Below are 27,469 nucleotides of genomic sequence, written 5' to 3'. Positions count from 1 at the left end.
TTTAGCCGAAAAAAACGGCCATTTATCGTAAGGCATTTTAAGCCGAAAAAAACGACCATGTATAGGAGGGCGTTTTAAGCCGAAAAAATGACCATGTATAGGAAGGCGTTTTTAGCCGAAAAAAAAACGATCATGTATCGGAAGGCGTTTTTAGCCGAAAAAAACCGACCATGTATAGTAAGGCTTTTTAACACAAAAAAAAAAAACCGACCGTGTATAGTAAGGCGTTTTTAGACGAAAAAAAACAACCATGTATAGTAAGGCGTTTTTAGACCAAAAAAAAAACGACTATGTAGAGTAAGGCGTTTTTAGCCCAAAAAAAGGACCATGTATAGTAAGGCTTTTTAACCCGAAAAAACCCGACCATAAATAGTAAGTTTTTAGCCGAAAAAAACGACCATGTATAGTAAGGCGTTTTTAGCCGAAAAAACCGACCATGTATAGTAAGGCGTTTTTCCCGAAAAAAAACTACCATGTTTAGTGAGGCGTTTTTAGCCGAAAAAAACGACCATGTATCTTAAGGCATTATAACCCGAAAAAAACGACCATGTATAGGAGGGCATTTTAAGCCGAAAAAATGACCATGTATAGTAAGGCTTTTTTTTTCGACTAAAAATAACGACCATGTATAATAAGGCGTTTTTAGCCGAAAAAAAGGACAATGTATAGTAAGGCTTTTTAACCCCAAAAAAAAGGCCATGTATAGGAGGGCGTTTTAAGACGAAAAAAAAAACGACCATGTATAGGAAGGCATTTTTAGCCGAAAAAAAATGACCATGTATTTTGAAGGCGTTTTTTTTCCGGCTAAAAACGCCTTACTATATACTTTACATGGTCATCTTTTTCGGCTAAAAACGCCTTACTATACATGGTTGTTTTTTTTTAGTTAAAACGCCTTACTAAACATGGTCGTTATTTTGGGGTTAAAAAGCCTTACTATACATGGTCCTTTTTTTCGGCTAAAAACGCCTGACTATATATACATGGTCATTTTTTTCGGCTTAAAACGCCTGACTATACATGGTCATTTTTTTCGGCTAAAAACGCCTTACTATACATTGTGGGGTTTATTTCGGCTAAACGCCTTACTGCACACGGTTGGGTTTTTTTCGGCTAAAAACGCCTTATTATACGTACATGGTCGTTATTTTATTAGAAAAACGCCTCACTATACATGGTTATTTTTTGGGGTTAAAACGCCTTACTATACATGGTCGTTTTTTTCGGCAAAAAACGCCTTACTATACATAGTCGTTTTTTGGGGTTAAAACGCCTTACTATTTATACATGGTCGTTTTTTCTTCGGCTAAAAACGCCTTACTAAACATGGTCGTTTCTTTTCGGCTAAAAATGCCTTACTAAACATGGTCGTTATTTTCGGGTTAAAACGCCTTACTAAATACATGGTCGTTTTTTTCGTCGAAAAACGCCTTACTATACATGGTTGTCTTTTCCCTCTAAAAACACCTTACTCTACATGGTCGGTTTTTTTCGGCTAAGAGGCCTGACTACACATCGTCATCTTTTTCGGCTAAAAACGCCTTACTATACATGGTCGTTATTTTCGGGTTAAAACGCTTTACTATACATGGTCGTTTTTTTCGGCAAAAAACGGCTTACTATACATGGTCATTTTTTTTGTTGAAAAACGCCTTACTATACATGGTCGTTTTTTTTGGGTTAAAACGCCTTAGTATCCATGGTCGGTTTTTTTTCGGCTAAAAAAGCCTTACTATACATGGTCGTTTTTTTCGGGTTAAAACGCTTTACTATACATGGTCGTTTTTTTTGTTGAAAAACGGCTTAATATACATGGTCATTTTTTTCAGCTAAAAACGCCTGACTATACATGGTCGTTTTTTTGGTATAAAACGCCTTACTATCCATGGTCATTTTTTTTCGGCTAAAAACGCCGTACCATACATGGTCGTTTTTTTGGCGCCCGAGTCGGCAGCCGTCAGCAAGTGCTCTCATGAGCCCTGCTTTTTTTTTTGTTTTTGTGTTTGTTTTGTCACTTTGTGTTGTTTACGTCGTGTGGACCTGATGTGGACTTTTTTCAGCATTTTTTGGCCACGACATTCATCAAGGAGGAGACTCTGTGCTCGGTGGTTGCGCCTTATCGGCAGCATGGGTATACCAGCACTGTTTTTGACTGGGAGGAATGTCGGCGCCATTTGACTGTCGTTGCTGGACAGTCCGGGGCGCTTGTGTCTTGCGCTTGTAATGGGCAGCATTTTTCACAGCCCCACTTTGTTAAGCGGAGAGATCGGTGCTGTTGAACGGTCTGCGGCTGGATGGATGTAAGTCTTGAGGAGCCGACGATGAGAAGAAAGGAGCGTTAGCGCAGAGCGCCGATGCGGATTTGGAACTGGGAGTCGCTACTTGGAGTTTGAAGCGGATTACGTGGGACAGGAGAAGTGAACTCATCTCTTTTCGTCAATGGACGCTACAGCTTCGTGTTTGCTTTCAAAACTTAGCTTGTAGCAGACGTGTGCACATTTTCAGCATGACGTCTCTGATCCACTGGTGAAAGGACACTTTGATCCTCTCCTCTTTCATCTAGAACTGCTTCAGACAACAAAGTGTATGCAGAAAAGTGGTGAAGATTGCACGACTGTCTGTGCCCTATGTGTTGTATTGTGTTATTTTTGTTATTTTTACTTCAAAATGGCGCCGCGAGAGTGGCTGCCTTTCCAGCAGCTCCTATATTTTGTTGTTCTACTTCTTCCTTTCATAACTTTGCTGCTATGAATTGGGAATTTCTCCATTGCGAGACTAATAAAGGTTTTCTTATCTTATTCTTATCTTTTTTGGCTTAAAACGCTTTACTATCCATGGTCATTTTTTTTCGGCTAAAAACGCCTTCCTTTACATGGTTGTTTTTTTTCGTTGAAAAACGCCTTACTATACATGGTCGTTTTTTTTTCGAGTTAAAACGCCTTACTATACATGGTCGTTATTTTCGGGTTAAAACGCCTTACTATTCATGGTCATTTTTTTCGGCTAAAAACGCCTTACTGTACATGGTTGGTTTTTTTCGTTGAAAAACTTCTTACTATACTGTACATGGTCGTTTTTTGGGGTTAAAACGCCTTAGTATCCATGGTCGTTTTTTTCGGCTAAAAACGCCTTACTAAACATGGTCGTTTTTTTGGGATAAAACGCCTTACTATCTATGGTCGTTTTTTTCGGCTAAAAACGCCTTACTATACATGGTCGTTATTTTCGGGTTAAAACGCTTTACTATACATGTTCGTTTTTTTCGGCGAAAAACGGCTTACTATACATGGTCATTTTTTTCGGCTAAAAACGCCTTACTATACATGGTCGTTTTTTGTTTTAGTTAAAACGCCTTACTTTACATGGTCATTTTTTTCGGCGAAAAACGGCTTACTATACATGGTCATTTTTTTTGTTGAAAAACGCCTTACTATAGATGGTCGTTTTTTTGGGATAAAACGCTTTACTATACATGGTCGTTTTTTTTCGGCAAAAAACGGCTTACTATACATGGTCTTTTTTTTTGTTGAAAAACGCCTTACTATATATGGTCGTTTTTTGGGATAAAACGGCTTACTATCCATGGTCATTTGTTTTTGGCTAAAAACGGCTTCCTATACATGGTTGTTTTTTTTCGTTGAAAAACGCCTTACTATACATGGTCGTTTTTTTGGGGTTAAAACGCCTTAGTATCCATGGTTGTTTTTTTTCGGTTAAAAACGCCTTACTATACATGGTCGTTTTTTTTCGGGTTAAAACGCCTTACTATACATGGTCGTTATTTTCGGGTTAAAACGCTTTACTATACATTGTCGTTTTTTTCGGCGAAAAACGCCTTACTATACATGGTCGTTTTTTTGGGATAAAACGCCTTACTATCCATGGTCATTTTTTTCCCCGGCTAAAAACGCCTTCCTATACATAGTTGTTTTTCTTCGTTGAAAAACGCTTTACTAAACATGGTTGTTTTTTGGTGGTTAAAACGCCTTAGTATCCATGGTCGGTTTTTGAACCGGTTGCCAGCCAATCGCAGGGCACACAGAGACGAACAACCATGCGCACTCACACTCACACCTAGGGACAATTTAGCGTGTTCAATCAGCCTGCCATGCAGGTTTTTGGAACGTGGGAGGAAACCGGAGTACCCGGAGAAAACCCACGCAGGCCCGGGGAGAACATGCAAACTCCACACAGGGAGGCCGGAGCTGGAATTGAACCCGGTACCTCTGCACTGTGAAGTCGACGTGCTAACTGATTTTTTTATTCCGTTTGCTGCAATACAAACCGGATACTTCATACTTGACCATAAAGTTAATTTAAAACTTAGTACCTCAATTCAAAAACAAAATCTGACGTTGAAAAAAAATGTCGTTTTGTATTTGTAAGACTGAATATGAGAATAAACAATTTAATTTTCAGTGAGGATCAAATACAGTTTCAAAGAAAAAAAAAGTCGATCGTTTCAAATTCAGATTGTACAATTCAGACTCTGTTATTCAATACAGTACAATACAATACATGTTGATTTATATAGCGCTTTCACAACAGCGGCAGCTGTAACAAAGCGCTCAACAAAACAGTTAACATAAAGTAAAATAATAAACACATCATCATATTCAATATGATTCCGAGTAAAATATACAAATCCATCCATTATCCTTGCCACTGACCTTCAATTCACGTAATTCAAATTCAGTATAACTATTTAAAAGTTATTCACGTTTAGTTTTTGGTGGCAAATATTCCGCCCCACAGAGTCACACCTCGTTTAGTTTTGGTTGTAAAGTGTCCTAGAGTGTCTTGAAAGACGCTTATAAATGAAATGTATTATTATTATTATAAGAAATTTCAGGGGTTATTTTTACCGACTATTCATTGTTCATGACATGTACAAATGTTTGTTTTCCTAACACACTGTCCATTCTTGTATTCTTACAGTTCTTACAGCTGCTGTGAGACCTAACAGCCTCACATCTTGGGCCTCGGACCAGGAAATTGATGTCACAATTAAAAGATGGCTACATCTGGCTCCTGATCGGGATGGTGACAGGAAGGAGAGCATGAGAAGAAAAGAGGACATGGAGAGCGCAACAATTTGATGGACAGAAAAATACAGTTCAAGAGTAAGCTGCATCCCAATTTGGACTTTGTGTTCACTGTTAAATAAAGAAAAGTGCATTTTTCCAGTGTATGTGTAGTTATACATGAGGTTCACAAATTATGACAATAAACATATTTTTATAACAGTTGACTTAATATTTTTTAACAGACTTTTTTTTTCAATGTGGGTCAAATATGTCTCATGAAAGATGTAGCTTAGTTGAGGTTGAATTCAGGCTGATATCAGGAACCTGTTCTGGCCCAGTGTCGGGCTGGAGTAGGGCCAGATATGGTTTTACAATGCAGCTCAGATCTGGGCCGAATGCGGCCCACATCATAGATGCCAGACGTGGGCTACTGCAGGACCGTCATTCATTGTTTGTTTGTTTGTTTGTTTGTTTGTTTATTGAACATAAAACATATACAGTAATAATTTGACAGAAAATAAGGTAGATAAAAAAAGTAAAAAGAAAGAAATCAATCTTCATTCAACACAGTTATTATGTTCAAGGGAGTAGGAAGAAGTAAAAAACTTATCTAGTCCTACCCCGTTATGTGATTGTATCTAATAAATCATTTTTATATCAATCAGAAAAGAAAAAAGTAAGAAGAAAGAAGTCTCCATTAAGGCTCATACTTTACCCTTAACCGTGATATTTTTACAACTTTTGGTTTGTATCGGGATTATATACTTCCACACCCTGACACTCTTGTGTCAATTTTCTCTTGTATTCATAATGGATATTTATATACCTTTCTCTATTTATCAACTTAGTTCTGATTTATCATTATATTTAATGTTTTGAATTTATCATTTTAACTCTGATTGATGTAGGTTGTTTGTACTATTTTTTTGAATTTGTTTTTGAACTCGGCAAGCGATTTACTCATTTTCAGGTCCGTTTCGAGATTATTCCACAGATTAACACCTTTGATAGATACACTTCTTTGCTTGATGTTTGTTCTTGTTTTGAGTTTTTTGAATAAGTTGGTACCTCTTAAATCATAGCTGCTTTCTCGAATTTCGAAAAACTTCTGAATGTTTTGGCAGAGCAGGTTATTGTGTGCTTTGTACATTAATTGGGCGATTTTAAAGTCAACCAGGTCATAAAATGTCATCGTATTTAATTTGATAAATAGTGGATTTGTGGGTTCCGTATATTTTGATCTATTAATAATTCGAATTGCTTTTTTTTGTAGGTTGAGAATAGGGAGTGTGTTTGTTTTGCAGGCATTTCCCCATATTTCCACACAGTAGGTCATATATGGTAATAATAATGAAGTGTATAATGTGTACAAAGATCTCTTATTTAGCACTTCCTTGGTTTTGTAGAGGATCCCTACGGTTTTGGCTATTTTTCTTTTTACGTTATCGATATGTGGCTTCCAACATAGTTTTGAGTCTATTACTAATCCGAGAAACTTGGTTTCATACGCTCTTTCTATCTCAATTGAGTTTACCATAATTTTAGCTTGGTGTTTGATTGGTCTTGTGCCAAAAACAATTAACTTCGATTTTTTCAGGTTAAGTGACAATTTATTTCTGTCGAACCAGTTTTTTAATTTGTTTAATTCGTTTTCTACGGTTGTCAGGAGCTGTTTCAGATTTATTCCAGAACAGTAGAAAGTTGTATCATCAGCAAATAGGACACATTTAAATTGTTTTGAGACCTTGCAGATATCATTTATATATAAGATGAATAGTTTTGGACCAAGCACTGACCCCTGAGGAACTCCGTGAGTGATTTTCAGTTGATTCGTTTTTTTATTGTTGAGTTGCACGTACTGATATCTGTTTTCTAAATAACTTTTTATCCATTTATAAGATACACCTCTAATGCCATATCTTTCTAGTTTTTTCAATAATATACTGTGATCTATTGTGTCAAAAGCTTTTTTTAGATCTAGGAAAACCCCAACAGTAAATTCTTTGTTGTCTATATTAGTGGCTATTGCTTCCACAAACTCCATAACTGCCATTGAGGTGGTCCGTTTTTCCCTGAAGCCATATTGATTCTCACTTAACAGCGCATGCTTTTGTATAAAGCTATCAAGTCTGCGAGAAAATAGTTTTTCTAATATTTTTGAAAATTGTGGTAGTAGTGATATTGGTCTATAATTTGTAAACCGATGTCTTTCTCCACTTTTATAGATTGGAATAACTTTAGCAATTTTCATTTTTGATGGAAAGATACCAGCTTTGAATGACAGGTTGCATATGTGCGTGAAAGGTCGAACTGCATATTCTATAATCTGCTTTATTATTGTCATGTCAATATTAAAGCAATCAGTTGACTTTTTATTTTTAAAAGTTTTTATAATATTTGATACTTCTTCTTGTTTTACAGCAGTAAGGAACATCGTGGAGGAGTTTTTTTTCTACATATCTATCTATTTCAAACAAGTTTGTTGGATCAGGAATTTGTTTTGCTAGGTTACTGCCGATGTTGACAAAATACTCATTAAATTCAGTTGCTATTTCTGCAGTTTTTTCCAAAATAGTATTTTTGCCTTTGATAAAATACTCTGGATAATCCATTTTTTTAGGACTATTTCTGATTACTTGGTTAAGTATCTTCCATATTTCTTGTGTGTTACTTTTATTCTGCTCTAATAGTGCATGATAATGATCTGTTTTACTGGTTCTTATAATATTTACTAGTTTATTTTTATAGGTCTTATTTTCTTTTTCTGCTTCTTCAGTTCTCAATTTTAAAAACAATTTATATAAATTGTTTTTCTTTTTACATGCGTTTTCTATGCCTTTCGTTATCCATGGCTTACTTGGGTCTTTATACTTTTTGGAGACTTTAGTTAATGGAAAATGTTTATCATATAAGGAGATTATGGTAGACTGAAATACTTCAAACGCTGTATTTGGGTCTTCGTTTGAGTAGACCTCGGTCCAGTTTTGTTTTTCTAGGTCTTGCTTAAAGGCGTCGGTGGAGCGTTGGGTTCTTAGTCTTATTTCTGTTATGTGAGTTGTTGACTTAGCTTTTCTATCAAAATAATTATGAAAAACTGCAAAAACAGGTAGGTGGTCACTTATGTCATTAATGAGAAGTCCACTTTCCATTTTATGATCAATCTTATTTATAAATATGTTATCTATTAATGTGGCCGTGTCAACTGTTATTCTGCTAGGTTTCAGGATTACTGGGAAAAAGCTGTTGCTGTACATAGTATTTATGAAGTCGGTTGTTTTTTTTGTGTCCATTTGGGTTTAATAAGTCAATGTTAAAGTCACCACATATTATTCGTGTTTTCTTATCGTTGTTGTAACTGAGCATATCTGTTAGTTTTTTATTGAATGTGTCAATACATGATCCTGGTGTCCTATAGATGCAACTTATGATGATATTTGATGCCTTTTTATTATGTATTTCAATGGTTAGACATTCCATTAGGTTTTCTATTGTGTTTGTCAATCTCTCGATTTTACTGCATTTAAGTGCTTTGTCTACATATATTGCAACCCCCCCTCCTTTTTTGTTTTCCCTATTAGTTGCAAACATTTCATAACCTTCTATTTCCATTTCAGTTGTTTTATCTTCATCAAGCCAAGTTTCTGATATGGCAATTATTTTAAATTTATTGAATTTAGTCAGGTATTCTTTGATTTTTGTGAAGTTTTTATAGAGACTTCTACTGTTTAAGTGTATTACTGAAAGTGCATTTTCCAATTTTATATTAGTGTTGAATTGTTCATCCAGGTAATAGTCAGAGTTTGTTACCCTTTGTTTGTTCTGGAAGAAGTTGTTGTCTGGGTCCAAATTGTTCTCGGGATCGAATGGCTTATAGTCAATATCTTCAAAGGGTTGGAAGTCCATGTTTTTGGGATGTGAATTTCCCGCTCCCACGCGGTCGTCGCTGGCTCCCTCGCGGTCGTCGTTGGTTCCCTCGCTGTCGTCGCTCGCTCTCTCGCCGTCATCACTGGCTCCCTCGCGGTTGCTGGCTGGACGTCTTCTGGGTCCCTCGTGGTCGCTGGCTCCCTTGCGGTCGTCGCCGACTCCCTCACGCTCGCTGGCTGGCTGCCTCCCGGCTCTCTCACGCGCGCTGGCTGGTTGTCTCCCGGCTCCCTCAGGCTCGCTGTCTCCCGGCTCCCTCGCGGTCACTGGCTCCCCTGCAGTCGTCGCTGGTTTCCTCTCGGTCGTCTCTGGCTCCCTTGCGGTCGTCGCTGGCTCCCTCGCGGTGGTCGCTGGCTGGTTGTCTCCCGGCTTCCTCGCGGTCGCTTGCTTCCCTTGCAGTCGTCGCTGGCTTCCTCGCGGTCATCACTGGCTCCCTCACGGTCGGTCGTCGCTGGCTCCCTCGCGGTCGGTCGGTCTTGAAAAAGTTATTGTCCGGGTCCAAGTTGTTCTCAGGGTCAAATGTCTTGTGGTCAGTAGGGTTGGAAGTCATCAAAGGGTTGGAAGGGTGATCAAAGGGTTCGAAGTCCATGTTTTTGGTATGTGACTTTCCTGCTTCAGTAGGGTCAGAGTTTTTATCTTCGGGTGGTGAATAATTCTCAGTATGCTGCTTGATGGTGTTGAACTCGAGCCTGTTGTGTTGGAGTACTGGTGCGGGGGTGGACGATAAGTTTGTCATGTCTTAAGTAGGCAGTTTCCCCTCTGTCACGTGCAGCTTTTAATTTTGGGAGGAGCTCTTTTCTTTTTTGTCGTACGGCATCTGTAAAGTCTTCGTTGATGTAGATGTTGGAGCCTTTTAAGTATTTTGCTTTTTGTAGGATCCTTGATCTGTCCTTGTATTTGAGAAATTTCACCACAACTGGCCTCGGACGAGGTCTTCCAGGTTCTTGTCTTCCTGTGCGGTGAGCTCTCTCCACCTCAATTTGCCCCTGTATCAGCAGCTTCTCCTTGAGGATTTTTTGAACTTTTTCCTCTGTTTCAGTCCACATTTCTCCCGGTTTTTCCTCAATTCCATCAATTACCAAGTTGTTTCTTCTTGACTGTCCTTCCAAGTAGTCCATCTTGTCTGTTAATACAAGCATGCCGTCACATATTTTGTAGAATTCTGTTTGCATGTCTTTGGAATGGCCAGTTTGACAGATTAGATTTTTTTTAATGTCGTCTACCTCTTTTTGGGTAAAGTTGATGCTGGTTTTTATTTATTGGACTTCCCTGGTAAAAGTGTCAAGTCGTGAGTTTGTTGAGTCTATTATCATCTTGACAAATCCTTTGAAATTTTCCTGTTGTTGTTGCAAGAGCGCCGTAAAAAGCTCTTTTTGTTGCTGGAGTAATTCGTTACTTTGAGGTATGTGGGCCGAGTGTACGTGCCGTGTCTGCCCCAGAGCTGGGCCAGACCAATTTTGCTGACTGGGCATTTACTTTGTGAAGATTTGTTTGGTTGTCATTTTGCTCCTTCTTGAGTTTATCCAAGTTTATTTTGCTCTTGTGCTCTGTTTACGAGCACAGCTCAACACTGAGTCACACTTTTGACGGCGAAATGCTACTGCTGCATGTTGGCTAGTGTGTGTGTGTGTGTGTTTAATATTGGCTGTTGTCAGCAAAGTAACAGCAGTGCTTGCATCTGTTATGAGACAACTCACTGTGACATCACTGATAAACGTGTTATCAAGTGTTCCTGTCAATGTGTGAGTGGCTGCAATCTTTTTTTTTTTTGCTAGCCAGTTGTTCTTACCTATGATGACGGATTACGACTAAACACATATTACAGCACAGAGAGGCTTTTCATTCGTGTCAATGAACAACCCTTTGAAGCCAGAATTGCTTTCCCCGTTTTCAAATATGCCTCATTAAATGCAACTTAATCTTCTTCTTGTCAGTGCTGCTAATGGAAGCAGGAGTGTTTGTATCATGGATTTATTAATCATATCAGAGCATTCTCCCATCTGCAATGGTAAGTGTATATTGAACTCTAGTTGCATCATAGCTATACTCAAGATCATTGATTGAAACAAATCTGAAAAGCAGATTGTGAGGTTATAGCTGTATGTATATTATTAATTTATCAGTGTTCCATAGTGCTGATCCTCCCTAGGGTTGTGGTGGGTGATCATGGTCACAGGCAGCTCATGGTGACACTTTTATATTTTGTATCTTTTGGTTATATTTATTTTGCACACAGACCGCAAAGCACTGACATAACATGAGCAGTAAAATTGGACAAACTTGTCGAGGTGAGATCAGATAACCTATATAGGGTTTGTATGATGACAATCCATGATGACAACAAATGGTGCCCATGGACCGGTTCTCAAAATACCTCACCATTGGGACAATGTAATCTCCTCGGAATGTTGCAGAAGTGATCATTTTGAAAATGTAAACACATGCAGAGATATATAGAAATACCGGTATATGTTTGCATTTTGATCATTATCTTTCCCACCTCCTTCAATTATTGTTCATAATAATCAACAACATCAGCGTCTTCAAATAGATTGATATCATTAATTATTCGCAATACCATTTCATTAAATATCTTTTGAGCACATTCGCTATTTCAGCAGTTTGTTTCAAAGTGACAGCCCTTTGCCTTAATCCATATCCAAGACGTTGTTCTGACTTTCACAAAGGTTAGTGACACCTGATATACAGATTAAAAAATAAAAAATAAAAAGAACAATATCATTTACATTCTTGGACAGTGATCTACCAATGATAAACATAATCGCCTTGGCAGAAGTCTTTTTTTATTTTATTTTAGTAAGCGAGAGTGACACATTCGCAGTGCTACACTATACTGACAGGATGCGTCTAATTTATGTAAATATAGCCCACAGCATTGTGCAGTAGTGTAGAGTTTTTGAAGCTCATGCACTAAAGAGGTTTGAAGAAGTCACTGTACATCTCAGAAAAAAAAACCCTCCTTGACATAATTCTACAATGAGAAGATGCGGAGGAGACGGAGGAGCAGGGTCAGTCACTCTGGGCGGCCCGCGGAAGGCAGCCGGTTGCCATGGCAGCACAGTAGTCAGAGCTGGTGTTGCTGGGTCCGGCTGGCAGCTGGTTGGTGAACAGCAGCAGATGGAGCTACGCAGGTTTTCCGAGAACACACAGGCACGGCGCCTCGCCTACATGTGTCACATCCTTCCTCGTCATTACCCACGAGGCATCACGCGCACGCCTCACGCCCCTCAGTTGGGAGTTGATGGTGCTTTATCATGCTTTTAGCCTTTTATGCGGCAGATTACAGTCAACAAAGGTCCATTGTGTCCTCCGTCCGTCACTGACACCTCTTATCCTGTAAAGCGTGCGGGGGGTTGGCAGTCATGAGGTTAAAGGCAGGGTCAATTGCAGGGCGAAAGCGTTACGCATCACGCCAAACCACCTTAGAAGACTCGCCGGGTGCCACTTAAAGATTGAGAGCAGTGTCACAAGAACTACAGTAATCCCTCATTTATCGCGGTTAATGGGGACCAATACCACCCGCGATAAATGAAAATCCGCGAAGTAGCGCCCAATTAACATATGTTTTAAAAAAAAACAAGTCCGCAAACGGTCCGTGAGAAGCTGAGAAAGTCAGCAAAACAACAGCGAGTCACATAGAGCAACATATACAGTAGTGTACTCCATGTATATGATTTTTTTTTATTTTTATGAATATGTTTGAAAAAATCCGCGATGCACTGAAGCCGCGATAAACGAACCGCGAAATAGCGAGGGATCACTGTATTATCATTTTTACGTGTCATGGGGACACAACACTTTTGTAATTGTCATCGCGCAACTAGTTACCGTGTAAACAAAACACTGGTTCCTAGTTTGAAGTCACTACCATAATTCATATTAAGCAGGGGTGTCTAACTGATTTTTGTCCCGGGCCACATTAAAGTTACCATTTCCCTTGGAGGGCCGTTATGGCTGCGAAATCATATAAAGAAGTCAAGACTGGTTTATTCAATTAGAGTGACTGTAATACGGGTGTTGGTAACAAAAACACTTAGAACAGCTCTCTTATATATTACATACGAGAATTTGAAATGTTGGTCCAAATTTTAGCAAGGATCATAGAAGTCGAAATGTTTGATTTGCTTTCACGGGCCACATAAAATGATGTGATGGGCCAAAACTGGACCCCAGGCCTTGAATTTGACACCTGTGATGTAAAGGCTCGCGGGGCCTTAAGGTGGACTCCCAACAGATTGAGATAGACATCTGACAAAAATCCTCAAGGAATTGAAGCCCACTCAAAAATGTTGACAATTGTCTGTAGATACTACAAAATGTAGGCAAAGTGCTTTTTTTCGTTGAGACAAGGCTATGGTCAGGCTAAATTACGCTCCTCCCCCCACCTCAAGAGTTTCTCTACCCCAATATGCTACAAGATGGCACCGAGGTAATATTTTTCCGTTAGATATGCACAAAAACAGCTGCCAATATGAGGAAATGTATTTTGAAAATTGCTGGCAGTACAGTGCTGGCAGTAGAGTTGATTTGATGGACTGTACACACTTTGTTGTCATTTCTGTGATAAATAACTTTACCCAAAACACTTTTCAAAAATCAACTTCAAAATCCTAGTTTGGCTTTTTCTGCGCTCGCTGCATGTGCACACGTCGGTGCACGTGAGCATGGCATGGCGCTCTTCTCCAGTAAAAGACAAGTTGCCGAGCAGAGGAGGCAGCTGAAAGGCAAAACTGGCGGCTCACAGAACCCACGACTGTGAAATTCAGTCACTTCGCAGACCTGCTCTCACCCTGCTCAAGACAAATCTAAACTTAGCTTGGCAGAAGGAAATAGAAAACTCGCCTTATAGATTGCTTCCACACACAATCCACCCCCCCCCCGAACCCCCCCCCCCCCCCCATTTCATTTCTTGGGTTGTGGCAGATCACATGAAATGATGATCACAGATTGTGGCAAAGACAGAAGTTGTTGGTTTTTGTTTGTGTGAGTTTTTTTTTTTAAATGAACAGTACTGCTCATTACCATTCCACAAATCTGTCACGAGTCGACTATTGAATCATTTCTCTTTGTGCGGTTACCATGGCAACTGTAATTAAAGTCCAGCAAGATGAGTCTGTTTCCAATTAGAGGGCAGGCCTGCGTCGTGCCAACTGGTTTGTGCATCTTTATTCCACGGTGCCGCACGGGTCACGGTGCACGCTGTAAAGAGTGGGCCGCAGCAAAGAAGAGAGATGAGCGGCGTGAGCGAATGTGATGCAGCACGATGCCGCTGCGAATGGAGCAACGGCTTTCTTCATGTTGACCTCCCGCGGATGACTGCGCTGTGGGAACGTTGTTTGCTCATCGCTGTTAATTAATCAACGTTACAGAGTGAACTTGACCCCTGATGGAAAAATGGAAGCACAGATAAGTGAGAGAGGTAGCTGATTTTCGGATGTTAAAATAATAAAGTATACCGTCTGAAAGCTCGACAGTTCATCAGTAAGCTGCCAAAATTTATTTTTGGTGAAGTATAAAGAATATATGCTTGATAGTTTTGTTATGTTTTCTGTCTACTTTTGTTCATTTTCCATGTTTTTTTTTTTTGTTTAGCATGAAGCGAAACTGACTTAAAAAGGCAAAGGTGTAATTCACTTTGTTTTATGTTTAGTTTGACAGCAAACTTCAACGCGGAGGAGCAATAAACAAAAAGCCTCTTTTTTTTTTGTATAGGAAGAAGAATTGTTCACTCTCTGCCAAACTGCTCTTTGTTCAGTCAGGATTTTGCGTTCACTGCCATCATCTAGCGACTGTATTTAAAATGATTGCTTGCAAGACAGAAAAACGGATGACAGCTGGTAATATGCTAAAGTAAGTCATGACAAACACTGTAAAAAAATACACCTGAATGTGACATTTATCAAATTAGAAAGAATTTCTGAACACCCGAAGCTGGTGGCTTTTAGCCTAACAAAAGACAATTATACTATTGAAGTCTTATTATGGGTTGCCGTCATCACCTGGGGTTGAAAAGAGGAGTCAATTTATTTGGACAAAAGGAGTACAATTTTTAAAATTACAGAGCATTGCTAAAGGGTTGGGGTAAAATAAATAATGAATGGAAAAAAAAAAAAAAAATCTAATTAAGTTGAGTGACAACTGTTGGTAATTCCACTTCCCAGCACTGTTGCTCAGGCACGGAAATATACATCAGGTAACTGCTGCCTTTGTGCCACTGCTGCAATTAATATCTTGAGTATCATCCAAATTGACCCCCAAATCCACAGTAAAGACTCCCCAAAGAACAAGAGGGATGAAAATGAATCAGTCCTTATTAATAATGAGGAGGCCGGATCCAAAAACAACCCTGGTCATGACAAAGATGGAGGAGGCCAAATGTTGAAAGTCTTGCGCCTGGCTTCGGGCTGTAGCAGGAAGTCAAGATTTGAAATGGGAACATGCGATGATCAAGCAAGTCCTCCGCTCTTGTCTGGAATGTGTGCAGTGCTATGGAAACGTTATTTGAACTCAATGCATCGATTCAGTCTGAAGTAATTGGCCGTAGAAAGATGTTTCGTTTGTTGGTATAATATTGAATGCGAGCACAATTTAGTCAAAGTATTAGATAATCTGCACCACAGCAATGCCCCCCCCCCCCCCGCCCAAATCATAATTTGACGAGGAAAATCCAACATAGAGAATACTATTATAATATAGTTCATTATTTTCACAGATGAGCTGGAGTCAATCCCAGATGACTTTGGGTGAGAGGCTGGGTACAACCTGGCCTCATCTTCAGTCAATCATAGGGCACAGATACACATAGACTGTCTGCTGTTGAATGAAAACTGCTATGACTTGGAAAAATAATAGCTAATTTGTCAAGAATCTTTGCTGGAGCATTAAATTAAAAGCTAATTAATTAAATGAATGGTTAAAATTGGCCTCAAATTGAAAGGCTTGCTCCAGACACTGACTCGTTTATGACATTTCTTTATGGGGCCATTTTCCTGAAGGTCTGTTTTGCATTCCTCATGGAAAAAGATTACCTCTGGCTTGTACAAAACATGTTTTTCCGTATCTATTTTTAGATGTGATGAGTGTGGATCCTCCTCTGTCGCCTCGTGTTCGATTGGATGATTTTCCTGCAGTATTTCGATGTTTACACACAAGGCGGGTTAACTCATCTTTGATCCAGCCCCCAACGTGTTGCTAGCTAGCTGGAATATTTATATCAATCTGTCACAGCCACTTTTGAGGGTTTTGGGGACATGCAGACAAAGTTACAAATGTGTCACCTAACCTTGAATGGGAGGAGACACAGGAGAGCCGTCAAGCTTCGATAGCCAAACAAACAACAGGCAGATGGGGGTCACATTGTTGAAAGTACGCTTGTCTCGACTCAAAATGATTCTCTTCATTGTCCTCTGAAGACAAAACAAAACAAGTGGTTCCATTAGGTGTTCGTCAATTTGTTATGCTTGAACTGGTGTCACAAAGTTGATGAAATCCCAGACAGTAACATTAGCACTAGCATTTAGCATAAGGGCGCACCCATTTATAGACCTCTGAATTAAAATACAGTATTTTGGTTTTCCATGCTAATGAATGGCTATTCTCTTTGTTAGAAGCCAGTTTTGCAATCCATGTTATTTTTGATTGGAAAATTAGCGCACGGGGTTACTTTAATTAATGATCATGAGTCGAGCAAAACGAATCGCATGCTAACACACAGAGCGCAGTGTGAAGGGATTCAAGTTGAAACAGGCTTTATCTTTGCAAATTTAAAGACATTATCCTGACAAAGCGTCAGTTGCCAAAACATGACACTGGCTTAAATTCATGTCCCGACCTCATTAGCTCAGTCACGGAAGGCTGGAAATAACAAACGTGAAGCAGTGTAACAATATTTTGTCATCCCAGTACTTACAGTATACACGATGTCGCCCTTGGGTGTATTTGTGCCTATTTGTATACCAGGCTGTCAGAGTTGCCCCCCCACAACCCCCCTCGACTCCTAATGGCTTAATGGGCACCCCGTTGTGCCTCTCGGGCCCCCCCCCCCCCGGAGAGGGGCACACTCTGAGGGGAGAGGAGCACAAAGGCACAGGCATGTCTCTTGAGAGGAGTGTCTTTGTGGAACTGAGGGCCACGGCTACGCTAACTGGGGCTAGCCTCATGGTGATTACCCTCCCAGGGGGGTCCGCTTTGTGGGCTCTGAAACCCAGAACCTCACCTTTACATAGCCCCCCGCTGCGCCCCACCAGGAGGGCCAAGCGCACCCCTGTCCATCACCACTCGTTGGCACAAGAGGCCACTTCGTTGACACAAAGTAGATACATCTGTCTTGATGTTCTCGTCTCAAGACAAATAGAGACGAGAGATCTATTTATATCCTGAATATGTCCTCCTGGTTGTTTAGGACAGTGCTACCCAACCTTTAATGAGCCAATGTACACATTTAATATTTGATGATCTGACACCACACTACAAAACAAACAGTCACAAAAAGTACGAATATTGAAATAATAATGCCGATCTTCAATTTAGCTGCTCAATGTGAAATCTGTTGAATTAAATACAAAGGTAATATACTTGGAAACAAGTCAAGACTTATTATGAAGTGTGAAGGGCAACAGGTGGATGCACAGGTTTATTGTACCTTCTGCTAGCTAATGGAAGAGTCTTCTGCCTGTCACTATATGTTGCTGGCATTTACAGAGGACTTACGACTCGGCCATCTGCTGCTGTTGCAGCACTATAACGCTCAGTGGAGCAGCAAAAGGCCCACCCAACAAAAGGACACAATCTTCATAAATCCACACAAGCCCGACAGTATGAAAATAAAGTCGCTGTGAATGAGGTTAGCCTTGCTAGCTTTAGCTATGCGAATCAACTGCTAGTCCTAAAGTATTCATGCCGGCGGGACCATGAGACTGGAACGAGGGCAGCGGCGCCAAGTGAAGTTCCCGTTTTTGTTGCCAAAATATTATGTCCAATAAGGGGCGGGGCAAAACTGGGATAACAGGAAGCGAAAAAGTTGGGGCCCACTGTACTGTATGGAAAAATTATTAACGACCTCTGCGATTAATCGACATCAACTGGACTTTCCTCACATGACAGTCGACTAGTCATTAAACTCCTAGTAGTGAGTATGTAGATATAGATAAAGATATAGATGAGAGAATGAAAACGAACAGCTCACGATCCAAAGTCTACTAAAGCAAAATGAAGGTGCTCTACATAAAAGGGCCATCATGCCTGCAAAGGTAAATGGTGAAAAGACCGTAGAAGTCTGCCCTTCAATCACATGCAGGATTTTTGTCAAATCCATGATGGTGATCAAGAAATACAGAAGTCTAAATAGTATAATCACTCCTGGAATTTACTGTATGACAAATGGCACGATCCATGAACGCCAAGGAATTATTTTGCACGACGGGCGACTCCGAAAGACGCTAGCAATCACTTGCAAACTCATCAGTCCGAATGTAAACTAAACAATAGATTAAAATGCATCGTTCCATATAGCGTGCGACCGCAGCAAGCTGTCGATGTGGTTATATCTGCTTCCCTCATCAATTTCTGTCTCTTTGTATTATTCGACACACAAACAGTAATTTTTCACCCTCGGGTTCTGGCGAGAACTGCATTAGGAAGGCCTCTATTGAAAGTTACGTTAGATTTTAACTGCTGATGATGGACGATCCATCGGCGTCTGCCCAAAGCAATCAATAGGCTCTCTAAGCAGGGGATGGTGAGGCGAGATAGGTTCTCCTTAATGTGCAAATTGTTGTTTCTGGGGAAATGAAGGAAGTGAGTGTCTGGTGTGCTTTATATCCCGCTGCAAATGTTGTGGAAGTCCCACCTCTGATACTACTGCAAAGGTGGAAAATTGCCTCCTATTCCGTGTCAGTGCCTTTTATACAGAACAGCAACACAGGATAAAAGTCAGAATTTTTTTTTTTTTTTTTACAGGCTGTGTAGTGTATATCATATATGAGGTCTTGGCCGTAATCCTTTGGGGGCAAAACCTCGAAACTAATCTGGTTTCTATTCACTGATATGGAAAATTGAGAACTTTGATTCCGTTTCCTCACAAAAGCAGTACAATCCAGGAGCCCTGCGGGTATAATCCAAAACTGTTTATACGGTTATGAAAAATTCCCAACCTCGCTTATTTGACCTGAGGCATATTTTACTGTGTATCATCGCCCATGTGACGTAAGCATCACTCGTATTCTGTGCCACCTTATTGAAGAACAAATCACATTGGTGGTGCATTATTTAAGTCTAGGAATCGCCACTCAGAGGCCAAGCAATTTTGAGCTTCCAAGGTGAGCAGGTAGCAGCTGGAAAATTGCAATGTACTATTTAGGACACTTTCATTACAACTTTGAGGTCCTTCATCCTTTTTTTTTTTTTTTAAGTAACACCGGACCCAACCTGCTACTGTAGCACAGGTTGCAAGTGGTTAAGGCTATTTTTTGACACGTATACAAATGTGGGGAAAATGTGTTACGATCAGATGAAACCAAGGATGAACTTTTCGGATGTCATTTCAAAAGGTACGTTTGGCACATACACAAGGCAAGGCAGCTTTTACATGATAAAAAGTACATTTAAAAGAACATTTAAAAACAAGGTCAAGAAGTAAGAATGCTTACAAAATTACAAAGAGAAAAAAAAAGGAAAATTATTTTGAAATGCTTTAAAAGAGCTCAATTATAAGCAACAAGTCGACTCGTTACCAAAAGAACTCGATATTGTACCTACGTTGACGCAAGGTGGAGGGAATTATGAACAGTTCAAAATAGCAGTCAGTGTGAACACAAAACCCTCTGGCATCTGCAAAATATAAAAAAAAGAACACAGAGACAGCCTATTAGAACAGCTGAACTTTGGTCAATATAAATAGTAGCTGGTGTGTGATAACTCCCAATTTACATGAATTTTAATGTGATTGCTGAATTCGGAACGCCGCCAAATTCCAGTTATAACAGGGTGTGCACACATATGCAATCACATTTATTTTTGCTTCACCTCAAAAAATATTTTGTATTTCCCATTTTTTTCCCCAATTGAGTTGTACAGGTTATAGTTTACATTCATGGTGGAAAGGTTCTGAATGCATTACCTTGGTCTTATTGAGCAGGGGGTGTGCAGACTTTTGTTTTCCACTAAGATGTTCCCTCAGCTGCTTTGTAAGCAAAGAAATCCTCATGCATTCCAATATACGTCATTGGTTGCCAGCGTAATTTGAGTACAGTATCGTATTGACCTTCGTGGAAATGTTGCTAAATTACACTTGAATCAAAGCTTTTAAGCATCTGGTTCTCAAATTGGGATCCTCAGAGCCACCGGGGGTCTGCTAGCTGTCATTTTATCATGTGTGAAAAATAATTTCCAATAAATAGTATATATATTACTGTAATAGTAATCGGCAAACATCCCGCTGTTTCGTGAGTGAATCCAGCTCTAAAACTGTGATTCAGGCAGTTCATAATGAAATGTTTGATGCATATGAAGAGGACCAGAAAGGAGGAGGAAATGGAATTGTTCAGGCCAGTCTTTTGTTAATGGACTACCACAGCTCTTCTAGCAGCTTTTATGGCTCCGGTATTCCTTTACAATGGATGTAGATGCTGATGAGGGAAGGAAATGGATAAAAAAAAGGTGCACAGGGTTGGAAAGGCAATAACCACATTGGTTCAAAGTTGTTGCGAAAATCTAATTGCAGTGCTGTCCTACTCGACCGATTGCATTTTACATCACGTCTCACCTGTCACCTCGGACGCAGGCAGAGAGAACTTCTTCTTGGGACCAATCAGAGCGGCGGTGATGATTTGATGCAAAACAAAGACGCCATCAACAACACATTCACAGCATGTCAATCTGGCTGAATAATTGGGGAGGAGTTGAAATAAATACCGGATCTATTCAAACCCCCGAAGACTCAGGGAACAGGAACAGTGACACACACACACACACACACACACACACACACACACACACACACACACACACACACACACACACACACACACACACACACACACACAAATGAGAGAGAGGAAAAAGAGGTGGCCATGGTTGTCGCATTACCGCCCCTCTGTGTGCAAAGCTGCATGACAGCGGGGCTATCTTGAGGGGATTGAGCAGATTTAATTAAATTTGATTAACTCAACTACCTTGTTTAATGACGCTGTGGACGCAACTTCCCACCATAATAATAATGAAAATAATAATATGGGTAAATGATAAAAATAATACTATTATTATTATTAGTGGATTATTATGGAGAAAGCATTTTTCTGAGAAAATGTGTATGAACATGTATATAAATAAGGGCAACAAAGGACATTTTCAGGGGAAATGTGATTTTTTAAAATACATTTGTAATGTGGAAGTTTCTGCACTGCCGATAGAAAGTGTCTAAATGTAATTTGTGTTGTGTTAAGGTGGGCAAGGCTGTGGCGAAGATGGAAACTACGGGTCGGCGGCTGCAGTCAGACACCGGCGCGCTTACGTAAGGCCAGTTCAAGAAGCCGCTGCTCTTATGATTAATGCATGTCAGCCAGGACAACATGGACAGGATCTGTGGAGCCACAGAGGGAGGATCGGGCGGCAGACAGGATGGAGGCCAATGTGTTGCGAGGCTCACTTCATGGTGACGTCAAGCACAACTAGGCATGATCTTTTTGCAAATCACACAGTGTCGTTGTAGTACTCACCTCATTTTATTCATCCATCCATTTTCTAATCCGCTTACCCTCACGGGTCGCAGGCGTGCTGGAGTCTCTCTCAGCCGCCTTCAGAGAGTAGGCGGGGCACACCCTGAACTGGTTGCCAGCCAATCGCAGGGCACACAGACAAAACAACCATCCGACCTCACACATTTTAGACTTAGAGTGTTATATTAACCTGCCAGGCATGTTTTTGAAATGTGGGAGGAAACCGGAATACCCGGAGAAAACCCACGCAGGGACGGGGAGAACAGGCAAACTCCACACAGGAAGGCCGGAGTCGGAATCAAACCTTGCACCTCTACACTGTGAGCCCGACGCGCTAACCAGTCGCCCACCGTGCTGCCCACCTCACTTTTAAATGTATTAAATTTAACTTTAAGTTAATATACTGTAGCTCTGACTATAAGTAGCTTTGGAGCACAAGTCGGATTTTGGGGGTGAAATTTATTTTACAAAAACCGAGACCAAGAACTGTAAAGCCCTGTTCTCTCATCGTGGGTGTGTTTGGAAATATTCTCCAGCGTGCACTGTTTCACTCCCACCGTTGGCAAATTTTCCATTCAGTTATTCAGAGTACCCCCCCCCCCCAAAAAAAGCGCGCCAAGGTCCAATGCATCAGGTAGTACAAATGGAAACAGTTCAAGCACAGGTTGCTGATTGTTTTAAAATACATGTGTTCGTAAATTAATGGGAGAGGAGCGCGCTCTGTCTCTCTGAACACAAATACTCTCAGAGTGGTGTCAAGGCATCGGAGTAAATTTCAACAAAATCCAACAAGTTCTGGTTGGATGCCACTTCCAATTTTAACTATGGAAAAGTTTTTCTTTTCATTTTAACGGAATCAATTTGGCCCCTATAAATTCTGCTACTCAAATGCTACCCTTAAATCCCAAAGGGTCAAATTTGGCCCTAATCCTAAATTAGGATTAAAGCATTGAATATTTGAAAAAACATATATTTTGGTGTTCAGTGAACATATAGCAGTCATTTAATGTATAAGTCATCATTTTCCAAAGAAGAAAAAGGTTCTTGGGTTCTCCAGGGTTAAAATGGCTTCCCTTAAGTAGAATCCCTCATCACATTGTGGTCAAATCCTGGTTGGTGATTGCATCTTTTAGTGCTGCAAATCCTTGATGTGCCGTAAGAAAGCCACATGCTAAACTAGCGGTACACCACACATCCGGCACCATACATACTGCTTCTTCTTCCACTTCCATATCGTCTTCAACTTTCTTTTGGCGGTTGATGACTCATAAGGTGAATTCCAATCAGTGACCAGAAGGTGGCAGTAACGCACCAAAGGAAAGACAAAATGAATAAGGAACACATACAGATTTTGGGTTAGTCCAAGCTCTAAATTTAACATATTTAAGTTGCACCTGCAGTTTCATGGACCTGCCAAACTATGAAAAAAGAGTGCAATTTATAGTCCCCAAAAATGCAATAATTCAGTTTAAACTGATCCAGTATCAATGAATTTATACTGTTTTTATCAATTTTATTTAATTTCTTTTTAATGTGTTGTGTTTCTTTTTTTCGTTTTCATTTTTATTTTTCTTTCATTTGTGTTTTTTCTTGTATTTACAGCAACATGTAAAATGATCACTTCCATACAATATGTATGACTATATTCTATAACAATGTGAAGCCCTTTGAGTCATCTCTGAAAAGGAAAATCTAAATAAAATGCAATTATTTACTAACCATTGGTGTTTCTAAAAAAAGAAGAATCCAAATAGTCATTATCAAGCTAATCGCAACAGTAATAATTGTAATACCAACACAATTTTTTTTGTTAAATAAATTACATTGAATTGGTGTAATAATTCAAGTGATAATTTTTGAATACTGTCATGCCAAAAAACCCGAAAAATCCGGTGTTACAATTTTAATTTGCTGAGTATTAATAGTGGTTAAATTGAACTGTAGGAGGAGCCCGGAATCGGTTTTAAACATTGGGTCATCTTACAGCAAAAAACAAAACATTTGTCATTTTATGGATGATGATTGATGGTTGTTACTGCGTCTTCCTTTATAGTAAGGCAACCAGGAGACAGTCGCAGAGGTCCACAACAGGGTCGTCTGCCAGTTGCGCTCTCCCTTCCCTCCGAGAGCTTTCGTGGCGCCGCTCTACAGCCTTTCGCCGGCAGTTTTACACATAGCAGAGGGGGCATGAAATGCTCCATTTGCTTCCCTACACGGTATTCACTTTCCTCCTGCCGACATGCTTCCTTCATGTGATTTACGTGTTCAGCTGCATCATCCGTGGTCCTAAAACCCCCTCTTGACCTTTGGATGGCACTTAACCCCACCCACCCCACGTTTAGGGCCTCGTAATCAGGCACAGTTGGCCTCATAAAAACAACTACGGGACGAGCGAATGCGCTATAAATTTCCACGGTGTGTAAAAAAAATCAGACGGCATCGAGTTGGCTGACTGTCAAGCACAACTTACAGCAGCTTCAATTCCCAGTGAGCGTGTGTATTTTTACTCTCGATCCCAGTGAGTGTGTATTTTTACTCTCAAATGAACATGTTTTTTGTTTTGTTTTTTGTACATTGCATCTATATACCGTGATATATATATATATATATGTATAGAGAGAGAGAGAGAGAGAGAGAGAGTGAGTGAGTGAAGGGCGGTCCGGTGGTCGATTGGTTAGCGCGTCGTCGGCCTCACAGGGCAGAGGTGCAAGGGTTCAATTCTGGCTCCGGCCTCCCTGTGTGGAGTTTGCATGTTCTCCCGTGCCTGCGTGGGTTTTCTCCGGGTACTCCGGTTTCCTCACACATTCCAAAAACATGCATGGCAGGCTGATTGAACACTCTAAATTGTCCCTAGGTGTGAGTGTGAGCGTGGATGGTTGTTCGTCTATGTGTGCCTTGTGATTGGCTGGCAACCAGTTCAGGGTGTCCCCCGCCTGCTGCCCGAAGAGAGCTGGGTTAGGCTTGGTCAATGTTGTTTTTAAGTAGTTCACCCATTCCCACATGCATTAAACCCATGTAGAGGTGTTAAAAATATATTTAAATTTGTTAAAACACACTTAAACTTGAAAACACTCAGTATCCCCTCGTACCTGTTTCTCCCTCTTTCGTCTCATAATAGGAGACTATTGTACAACATCACTGTGAGGAAACTGATCCCGCAAAGCAGAGGCACAGCATGCTTGCTTCAAGGTGTTTCAGTTGAAGTTGACTGTAAAACAAACACATAGGACAGAATAAATACACATTGTATCTGTAACCAAACCATACAGTAATAGTCGACAAAATTACTCACAATAACTATAAAACATTACTCACAGCTCTAGAATCCGCAAGAACAATGACTATTCCTGCAGTTTAGTTATGGACCTTTTCTGCCACCTGTCCGTGTCCTTTTTTTTAACGCTTCACTTACATCCAATGGAGCTCAGGAATTGGGCAAACACACTGGGATTTAAAGGGTGACAAAGCAAAAATTCATGGATATTTTATACAGATGACAGGAATTAATGATATTTATATTTTAAGACGTAAAAGAAGTTTCAAAAATATATATTTTTAAATAAATTACAGACTATGTAAAAGAGAGGCCACAAACAAGCTGAAAATCGATCAAGGCCTGAGGGTTGAAAAGAATTGGAAGGAAACATGAAAGTTTGGGCTTACAATCTATAGCGCTCGCGTCAGCATGATCAGAAAGAGCTAAAGTGCCGCCGTGGAGTGCGAGATAATTACCACAAGTGCAGTTAAGTCCGCTCCTTCCTGTCTTCCCTCCCCATTTTCCGAGCGTGCTTATGTAATGGGGCCCAAGCGGGAGCCTATGGAGGCTGGCAGGATTAGATGTCGGCCTGCAGATTTGGATCTCTTTTGTGAAGAAAATCAACAAAAAAGAAAACTCGGAGCTGTGGTCATCTGGATCAATGTGGAACACATCCGAGAAGACACACGGCGCTCTACAAAAAATATATATATTTTTTGACATCTCAATCCGCCACACACCACGCTGAGATGGCGAGAGAAAGCACGATGATGAATCAAGGAAGCAGGCCTGGGTCGGCGAACAAGGTGAAAAAGAAGAAGAAGCCGCTTTTGTCCCGGCATACAAGCGTTGGGAAAAAAAAAAGATGTGGGAAGATTTCTCTTGAAAAGCAAATAGAAGTACCTCACAGTCAACATCGAATGCTGACACCAAAATATACACATTTTCTTTCATTTGCACATACTGTATGACAGTCCAAAGTCAGGCCCGGGGGCCATTATCGGCCCGTCATATTTTTGTTTGTTTTGGTAGCACCCTGTGGCAAACACAGTAATGCTTTGAGATATGAGTGATTCGGCTTAAAAGATATTTAAGATGCCAGCCAATTTTTTTTTCTTTGACATTCATCCAAAAAATTTGAAGTGCTGATTTGGTGGCAGTGAACTCACCTCACTTCACAGCCATCAGCAGTTTGGAAAATGGTGAAAAATTCAAGCAGGGTAAATGCCACTTCCATGTGAAGATTACTGGCAAATTAAACTTGAAACGAATAGAATCACACGTTGGGAATTGAAAACAAGCGCACAGCTTTGCCCAGGGGAAGTATATTTGGCTTAATGCTAAGAGCAGCCGCTATTTGAACACAAACAGTGCAGCAACACTACAATACTCGCAAACATATATTCTTTATCTTCTACGAAGAACGACTCATATAAATGCAGCCTACTGAGAAGCTGTGACCGTCTTCATGTACAGTATATCTGTATGTTTGTATTTTACCGGCCGTAGGTAGCCATGACGCACGATGCAGAAGAGCAACAGAATTTCCATTGAATTGAACAAAAAACAACAACTTTACATTGTGTTTGTAGTTGCAAGGGAACACGGTAAACTGATTTTCTCTCGAGCTTTTCTAGATATGCAAAGAAAGTATTCACATAAAAAATGGTGACAAATGTTTTTTTCAAACCACCCTAGTGAATAAAAATAATTCTGTTTCAGAAGCAAAAACGGTTTGCTTCCTTCCTGTTAGGTGTCGAGTTCAGAATTTTGAGGCCATCGAAAACGACCCGCAATTCAACACTGAAAAATTTTCAGCTTAGAACAAATTGTTTTTGTTTTTCTAAATGAGGAGATATGATAGAGGACTGCATCCTTCAATTTTTTTTTTCCTTTTTTGGTATTGGCCCAACACGAAAAGTCTGCACACCCCCTTCTGACTGTGCACTATAATGGGCAATCTTCTGTGGCTGAAACCACATCCCCTAAAGCCACTTTTGCACCTTTTACAGTATTTGGCTGGTCAATTAGGAGTCGCCACGTATCCAACCACAACTTGCATTAGTGCTCTCACAAAGCGCCTCCAGAGGACATGCTCCCCCCCCCCCCCCACCCCCCTCACACACACTCACATTCACCACCTCACATCTAGTGTTACTCTCTGTAGAATTAGGAACCATTTTACCACACTGAAGGGTCAATAAGCAGTGTCAAAATATTTTTTTTCTTCTTTCTGGAAGAATTAAAATGGAACAACGGCACATTTTTAGTCATTAAATAGCTCCCCAAAGCTTAATGTGACAATTGTTTTCATAGAAGGGAACTTATTGTTTGGGATACAAATATGCCAAAGAGCTCGATTGAAGTGACAGCCTTTTCGTGTGGGTTCAGCAAACTGCGGATTGGATTTGATGTGCAATGCTGCCATCTGCTGCAGAAAAAAAGGAAGTGATTGATGAAAGCGCAATGGAAATATTTAATAAGGGTTGTGGGGAGGGAGTGTTAAGTGAAGTTGCCTGCTTTGGGTGGAT

General features: G+C 40.3%; 2 long non-coding RNA genes across 4 annotated transcripts; both read right to left on the bottom strand.

Annotated features, from left to right (window-relative positions):
* Nucleotides 1-13,886: 13,886 nt before the first annotated feature.
* Nucleotides 13,887-21,879, bottom strand: LOC147208837 (uncharacterized). Of its 3 annotated transcripts, none has more exons than XR_015097960.1 (4): nucleotides 20,086-21,879; nucleotides 19,725-19,796; nucleotides 16,252-16,375; nucleotides 13,887-14,352 (listed from the first exon to the last, which is right to left on the bottom strand). It is a non-coding gene; the product is annotated as an uncharacterized LOC147208837 (long non-coding RNA). The 3 variants fall into 3 exon arrangements; XR_015097954.1 differs by having other exon boundaries at nucleotides 19,725-20,593; nucleotides 20,731-21,879; XR_015097948.1 differs by having other exon boundaries at nucleotides 19,725-21,879.
* A 2,740-nt stretch (nucleotides 21,880-24,619) lies between these two features.
* On the bottom strand, nucleotides 24,620-26,394 carry LOC147208836 (uncharacterized). The gene is made up of 3 exons (XR_015097937.1): nucleotides 25,415-26,394; nucleotides 24,998-25,126; nucleotides 24,620-24,890 (listed from the first exon to the last, which is right to left on the bottom strand). It is a non-coding gene; the product is annotated as an uncharacterized LOC147208836 (long non-coding RNA).
* Between the last annotated feature and the right edge of the window lie 1,075 nt (nucleotides 26,395-27,469).

This window comes from Hippocampus guttulatus, chromosome 2 (genome assembly GCF_054856545.1).
Source record: "Hippocampus guttulatus isolate MCC_2025c chromosome 2, RoL_Hgut_1.0, whole genome shotgun sequence".
Taxonomy (NCBI): domain Eukaryota; kingdom Metazoa; phylum Chordata; class Actinopteri; order Syngnathiformes; family Syngnathidae; genus Hippocampus; species Hippocampus guttulatus.
This window is presented reverse-complemented; position numbering and strand designations above follow the sequence as displayed.